This window comes from Bradysia coprophila, unplaced genomic scaffold, assembly GCF_014529535.1.
Source record: "Bradysia coprophila strain Holo2 unplaced genomic scaffold, BU_Bcop_v1 contig_232, whole genome shotgun sequence".
NCBI lineage: Eukaryota > Metazoa > Arthropoda > Insecta > Diptera > Sciaridae > Bradysia > Bradysia coprophila.
The window spans coordinates 11475141-11483938 of NW_023503493.1; positions in this window are offsets into that span (position 1 = coordinate 11475141).

Consider the following 8798-nt stretch of genomic DNA (forward strand, 5'->3'; position numbering starts at 1 on the left):
GTTAGTGCATAACTCTCCTCAAATGATTGCACACAAAATTTTTTAACAAACCTTAACCTTTTCAAGGATATCCCCAACACCATAGAAAATCCTTTAAAAGACTCAAAGACTCAAGAAAGAAGTTTTGGGATTCGCTTCGTATTTTTTGGTTACGTTATAACCAAACCAAAAGTTTCGGTTTTTCGGATAACTGTCATATCTTCGTTTTAAACAAGAAAATTTTAGAGAACAATTTTATTAGTTTACACGACAAAACTAGCTTAGAAAAACTGATATGATTCAATTCACTTTTTTTCTGTTTCTTTAACCAACAATCATAAAATGTATTGGCCTCGGAGTGAGTATTAGATTTAGTAAAAGCACAATAATCTCGTTTTCTGTATGAAGTTTGTTCTAGTACTTCGAAGTCTAAGAAACACAAGCATATGATGTAATGTATGTTGAACCTTTAAAATGTATGTTAAAAAGGAGAAACGTTTTTAAAATAGTTCTTCTAAATGCAACAGATGAGAACCTTTCTATGCGTAATAACCTTCCCAAATTTTTACAAAAATGTAAACAGGGCAACATTTCCTAAATTATAATTTCATTGAGACCAAATTGATTTTTTTAAAGACTCAAACTGTACTGTTGTCTTGTAAAGAAATGTACCATCATTCTAAGTTCTATGTATTGTGGGCCAAAAATGATGGAATTTGTTAATGTACTGTCCGTTTGACAAGAGGATCGCCACGGTTCAGCAGGGGGTTTTGAACATTTGTTTTTTACGCGTTGACACACGTGCTCTTGTCAGATTCAAGATTCTTTTTACGAAGGTTACGCTGATTATACTTTGTGAAAAAGGCCAATACCTTGCAAATATGTCACATCTTGGACAGAATTTGACACTGCAATATCTGCAACATGAAAAAACTGAATGTTCGAGAATTTGTTTGAGGAATTGCAGCACGTAAAATCCATCACAAATCTTGTGATCAAAATGAACAGTCACACAATCAAGTGATTTTTCATGTCAAAACAAATGAAGTACAAGATTATGTAACAAACATAAAGCGATACGCTCAACAATAAAGAGTAACAGAATTTGAATTTGCAACGGAATACGTCAAAAAGAACAGACATAAGCTCATGTAAAGTCATACGGTAATGGTTATTTGTGTACCTGTTTTGGACGATTGATTTTAGGCGATTTCGCGGATTGTAGGCCGAACGAAGTGAGGTCTACAAGCGAAAGTGCCTTAAATCAACCGTCCCAAACAGGTGCACATGTGAGTTTTCATGCAGAGGGCCCGAAACCCGAGAAAATTCGAAAAATTGCCCTCATTTTCGGCCCCGAAGCATGAAAAAACTCTTTCTTTGCCTTAGTTTCGGTAATTCTGTAAAAAGTGTGTAAAGATTCTGATGGTAAACAGATTAATCAATTAAGATTGACTTTTGGAAATATTTGCTTAATTCGAGTTGGGAAACACCCTTCGTTGGAGAAGGTTTCGTTTCTGTCAGAATCACGCATTCCTTCGTTTCCAAAAGTATTGCCAGTCGACTCATTCGTATCAATCGTTTGAATCGATAAACTTATGGCATAGTAATGAACCCCTCTGAAGACCGTTTAAAAATGTCTTGTTTTATCTAACTTCCTACATTCTTGAATAGAATTCCTTCAAGAATTTCCATCAGAAAAATGTTTGTGTGCCGATAAGCAAAATACACACAACAAACTGTTGTGTTGTGTACGATAAAAAAAATCTGACAAAGAAGTTCATTTTTAAGAATTTTTTTTCTTCATTTTTTTAAAATAAAATAACAAAAAAAATGAATTTGGAATAGGGTGCACATGTAGCGCAGCTTTATCTTAACAGATAAAAGCGTCCACGAATTAGTTTATGGTAAATAATATTATCAAAATATTATCTTATTATTATCGTAAATATTTTTTAGCTAGACATATCACCAAACCTGGAAAACTTAATATAAACGCAAATCAGTTGATTGTAAGTTTGAAGTCTGAATGGATGTTCAGGGCAAAATTTCAAATTATATCCTTTTCGAAGGAAGGGAAAACATTTCACAATCTTAATCTACAGTTCTGGTAACATATATTAAAACCAATTGTGCTATTCCGTCCATACCACAAGTTACAGTGTACACAAATGTTCGAAAGTCTACGTATTCTATATAGTTCCAAGAATCAAACAGAAATGCAGAAATTACAAAATATGTAATTAAATTAATAAATCTCAAGGTGGAAGACAGTGTAGTTGTTGACTTCAGTTATTTATTTTTTTATAATGGAAAAAATAGACTCGAAAAAAAGCCCGTAACAATTTCATTATTATTTGCTGGGCGTGGTGTGTAACTAAGTATTAAAATATAGAATATTGTGCTCTGTGTGTTCGGCTTGGTATATTCGTTCGGTTTTTTGTTGTCACATGTTTCGAAGGAAAATAATAAAATTTCATTTTCTTGACACATCATACAACGCATTTGGAACATTACTCGACAAATTGTACTTGGTGTATACATATATGTACAGAGAAATAATAATTTTTTTTAGTAAAAGGAATCATATATTAGGTGTATGCCTTTTATACTTATACTTCTATATGTTCTGTGTGAGTAATTATACGATAAATATTTGTCAGGTGTAAATATGGCGGAAATTATAGGCTAACATTCACAATAAAAGTGGATTACAAATATTTATTGCATAGAAATGGAAATTACGTTGTTGAGGCAGAGTAATTTTTTGTTATTTTCGTTGTTGTTTTAAATTCGTAGATTAGGAACTTAATATCTCGCTTGCCATAATGCATCAAAATCATGAAGGAAATTAATTTATTTTGTATTGTCACCATCAACCTGGATGCAACAATGAACCCTTTGTGAATAAAGAAAAAACTTCACTTCACCATCAGTCTTACGAACGGTGAAAGCGTATCATTGATAACATTTTTGGTTTGATAACAATACAATCGCTGTTGATACGAACCGATGATAAAAGAACGCGTCTTCTTTGCTGCTCCACATTGGGGTTATAATAGCCAATTGGTAGCTAAGTGTAAGCGTGATTAATATAGCACGTCTAAAGGATTTTGTATATTGTCTGTGAGAGGAAGACTAATATCAGGCCTTGTAAATTGTACAGTAACTCCATAACCCAGTGGGATTCCTTTGAAAAACTGCCTACCGAAATCGGACGTATTTTCCTTTGGTTTTATTTTAATGTCCTTAGAGAGGTATTGTACCCTAGAGGTCAAGATCACTTTCAAAAAAATTAGGCAAAATTTGAAAACGTGCACTTTTATGGCACAAGATGTTTGATCGAAAGAGTGCAATTGGAAAGGTAATTTGATGTTCTATCGTGGTAAATAGAGTTACAGCAGGGAGTTTTAAATCATCTTCGATGAGAAATGAGCAGTTGAAAAAATGGTAAAAGTTTGAATATCTTTGCGAAGTTCTAACTGATCTGCATAAGAAAAGTATCAAAAACATCAAAAAACCATGGCTGATTGCTACTAGTCTAGTCCATTTCACCATTTCTTCTAGCTTTAAAATGAGACCGAATATGCATGGGTTGTTTATACGAAAGTATAAAATGCCATCTCATATAACAATGTACCTGAACCAAATATCCCTGAAAAATTGCAAGTTTTCAATTTTCGATCACATCTCACTCCTATAAAGAATTGAAGAATTTTGGGAAATTGATTTTGGCTTCTAGGGACAAAAAAAGTCCACTGGAAAATACGCCTGATTTCGATAGGCTGTTTTTCAAAAAAAATCCCTGTCATTGTGACGGTGCGGTTCGTTGTTACCCTATTTTGTTGCATTTTTAAACTTGTATTACCCTTTATGTACTCTGTTGAAAATTGTATCAATTTATTCAGCACTTCGTTTAGTGTTGATCTTTTAATCTTTGAAGATGACAAAGGCCATTCGTAGACAGCAATTAAGATCTATTACATCAATTGTTTAATATTTCGCCTGACATTTAATGCAAAATCTTTTACTTCGTTAGTTGTAACATATAATATGCTTATGAGAGATTGTTAGCCACAACAGTTCGTTTACTTTTGTCGTCGTCGTCGGAAACAGATAAGTATCGATATATTAGGATTTTTTGTCAATTTTACCTGCCTCATCACATAACCACCGACTAAGCACAAGTTATGAATTAGAAAGTCTCTAAGCACCGCTGGAAGCTAAAGATTTCGATTTCCCTTAGCTCTGAAATTTGAGGTCATAATGTTACTTTAAGTTAACCCGTTGCACGCCGTACGTGGGCTACGTCTAAAGTTGATCACATTAAGTGAACAAGTCCTCTTCAACCGTAAGACTTAAATGTTTCCAATTTAGATTTAAAATTAATAGTTTTGCTTCAGAGTAGGCCCGTCTAATCCGTACTCTCTAGCCTTTACGGAGATTGAATTTTAATCAATTTATCAATTGTAGTCTGAGGCTTTGAAATCGAAAATGCTCTGAGAATTTTTGAGGGTATTGTCCATCAGGAACTTCATGAAATTTTAGTTGTTAGGTCATACAATTTATCGGGATGAATTTTTGCGTTTTTTTTAAAAATAAATTTGATATGTTTCAAGTCGAAAGTGGGGCTGTATACATTCCTTATGAAAATGAAAGTGATAAGCACAGAACAAAGGCTCACGACCTGCCTGTCGCCATCAGACATGATCATCCTAGCTGATGAAATAAGACAACTTGAGGAATTGGCGTAACACAGGACATACATCTTGACAAACTCAGCCTTTGATGTGCCTGATATTTTTATCAATTGAATTAATTTCGAAAGTTTTTCCACCCATGTGTGTGTACATTGAGCCCACGGATTATTCTTTTTATTTATCTTTGTTTCAGATTAATTCCTAAAGGTTGAACGTATTATTAGATCAATTTCGTCGATGAGAAACCCAACCACTCGTCAAACTGTCATATCAATATCACCCCTCTAACCAATTACTTCTCATTTTCCCCGTAAATTTAACGACTTAATCAACCGTACTAAACAAACACAACAAAACACAAAATGTGCACAGTAATATCGACCTTATCTATATCACGCCCCAATCTGATACAAATGCGAGATATTCGATACCAAAACACTCTGCCTGCACGTACACCAAAATACAATATAAACAAAATGATAAATGCGTTTCAACGTCGTCGTGTTATAGACTTTATATGGATATGGATAATGATTACGAAAGCCAAGCATACAACATCATTCAAAAAAATAGGCGTGCAAGTGAGATGGATTGCCGTCTTTCGTTTATTTTTTTTTTACTTTTTTTGATAAATTCTTCTTGTCATGTTCGAAATTCATTCAGGTATACATAATGCCATTGGATAATAACACCGAAGAGTAGGGTTTCCCGAATTGCACCTGTTTACACGATGATTTCGTGTCAAGTCTTTTTTTTGTCAAATATATTTTGTAATCGATATGAAGCTTGGAACAATGTCGTACGGAAATAAAATTGTCAATGAAGCTCGTATCCATACGTGTTATCATAAGCTCTAAAGCGTAGCAATAAATACTAACGATCTAATCTACTCAATATGATGGAAAATGAAATTGTCATATCCGTACCTCACCGTGCAACAGTAAAATTTCGTATTTGCTTCTGATAATTAATTCGACATACCGATGTATAGTGCACCATTTATCGTTTTTATTGTTAAAGAGGTCAAACTCTTGAAAATTAAAGTTAGGAAAATTTAAGCTCATTAGTAAAGCTTCATATAACAGTCACTAGGTGTATGTAGTTTTAGTGGTTTAGAGGGGGTTTCGACATCAGTTCGCTTTTCTCAATTCTATCTCAACTCTACCGATAGAGTACGATTCACTATATTCACCGAAAGATGTCGCTGCAATAAAGCCAATGTCAACAGAAAAATAGTTAATTTTTTACTCGTCGGATTTTATTCAGATAAAATTCCATCGGAAAGCACATGACCTCAGGACTCTGGAACAGTAATTTTTAAATCTGCGCTATATTGGCCAAGAAAATGTAGGGCCGATTTAAAAACTGATTACTGTTCCGGAGTCCGGAATTTGAAATTGGCTTTGTTGTAGCGACATCTTTCAGCGAAATAGTGAATCTAACTATATCGGTAGAGTTGACATAGAAGAGAGAGAGAGAGAGAGAGAGAGAGAACTGCTGCAGTATTACCTCCACTGATCGCAGACTGTAATGTTTTTGGAATGGCCAAAGAGGCTCACAACTATGAATTTATATGACCAGGGCAGGAGGCATATTACGCCGATTTGGAACAGATCTCTAAATTTAATTATCGACTCAATTGAATGCTGTTTTTACATTACTACAGTCAGGATACGTGCATAAAAACAATACTAACGAACTTCACTATCCATTTTTTAGCAGATTAAATTTTTGAAAGAATTCCTGCATTTTTGTCAATTTTCTCGAATTTTCTTGAAATCATTTTTCGTGAACTTTTCAGAAAAACTTAAAGAAAATTCGAAAAATTCATGAAACCTTCAGAAAATCGTTTATTGAAATGGGTCATGGTTTTTAGAACTATTCATGGCATACCTCCATACTTAGTCTCCTACGATTATGTACCAAACTTCTAACTCCAAATAATCAGTGAAGTAAATGAAGTTTTTTAACGTCTTTTTGGAATTGTTCCTCTGACTCAAAGTAAGGAATTACAGTCGATTCAAGATTCACTCTTTCCCTTTGCGAAAGCGATCCACATGATTCATCTTCTCTTAAATCGAAAATTGATCAAATTTTCCAAACCATTTCACCAATAAATGGATGATGCGAAGGTGCACCCGAATACAGCAGGTTCGATATCCGGGGAAAAATTGGTTGAAGAGGATTGTTCAACCAGTTAATATTGTACATTCAACCCCACAGATCTCCAAAAACTCTTCTTTCTTTTAAGGTGTTATAAGTTGACGATAAATTTCAATTTTGGCATATGTCGACCGAGGTCAGTCTCAGTCAAAAATCAGCTTGAGCTGACAGTTTCGCTCAGAATCCTAATCTGTCCTGATCCGCGTTTCATTCAAACTTGTTAGGCCCGGTTTTTTGGGTGAGCTTATTTTTTGAAATTTCGATTCCAAAAATTCAGAAAATAAAATTCCCAAAAGCATAGGCCTTGGTGTGGATCTAAAAGGAGTGTCTTGAATTCACAATTTGTGTTGGATGGTCAGATAACTTGAAATTTTCATACAAATTCGGTTAGATTTAGCCAGCTTTGAACTGAATTATGTCAATTCCAGTCAGATCAAAATTAATAATGTCGCATCTAGATTCACGTAGAGCTAACCTGTTTTGACCTCCAGATAAAATCATCGAGACATAAATGAAGTCAAACGAGGCACACTTTCATAGTCAAGAACCTGACGACACATTTTCCTACTAGATTCTTGTCTAAGGTGACATGTGTACGGCCGACATGAGTTCGGAATGTAGATTTATAGGCCTTTTTGTCCAGTAGGGCACGATATAAAATTTGGTAAATATTAGGCTGTGACGACAATGTATTTATACAATTACGCGTCTGTGCGATAATCATTAAATATTTTCATTTTATTTTGCTAAAAAAATTCTTATTTACAAAAGATTTACAATTTTTCGTTAATTTTTTTGTTGTTGTTGTTCCACATTTACCTTTGAAATGTGCAACTGAGAGCAATCCTTTTAAACTTAAAAATAATTATTTATTTATTTATTTGATAAAAATAATGAAACATCGGGATGAGATGCTGGTTGATATTTTGAATGAGATTTTTTTACATTTTTTTTCGGTAAATAAATTGGTTTTAGATTTTAAAAAATGATTTGATTAGATGTCCACTCTTATCCACGTAATGAAAAAACAAAAACACAGAAGCAAAAAATAATCTTAAATTAAATTCAGTAAATAGAAAATTTTCGTAATAATTGAATGCAAAATGAATTTAAAAACTAAAATTTTGTCCTATTAACTAAACAAAGAAAAGAACGTAAATAGAATATTATGTGCGTCAGTATGGACGCATATACAGGCAATTTATAACGATATGATATGTACAAAAGTATTTCCTTTTTTAAAACAGTCCTTAGTATCTCAGAAAATAAAATAATTAAAAAAAATTTACAAAAAAAATCCTTAAAGATAAAAAGCTAAAAATTGGATCAGATCACAATCGTACAAAAAAGATTCATTTTTTCAATATTACAGTTATTCTCTCCGCATAATTTTCTTCCCTTTCAATTTAGAGCATTTTTTGTTTTAGCAGTAACGTCACGAAAACTTTACCGTGGTGATTTAACAAGAGTTTTGGTTGTGGAATCCGTCCACGATTTTAAAACGAGAGTGATTCGTCACCCAACTTGTCCTACAAATCCATGGTTTTTTCGGAAAACATTTTCCCATATTTTATAAAATTTTCATTGATTTTCCTAAATTTTCCCAAAAATAGTTTTAGGAAAATTTGGAAAACTGTTGAACTGAAAAATTTATGAAAATATCCTAGCATGTACTATTTTCGGTAAAACTTTTTTCCATATTTTATTGCATTTTCCCAAAAATTGAAAATTCTGGAAAATTTAGTAAAATGTTTTTCCAAAAATAGTCTCAGACATTCCAAATTTCGTTTGTCAACAATAAAATATTAACCTCATATATCACTTGCAATTGACTTGATGCCTAGCCCAGGATCGCCGAATAGCCGAGGAAAGACAGAAATTAATATCTGATTAATACAGCCTGAAGAGGAGCCAAACACGAGCTTGAAATATAGTAAACAAACGGAGTTTTAATTAGTC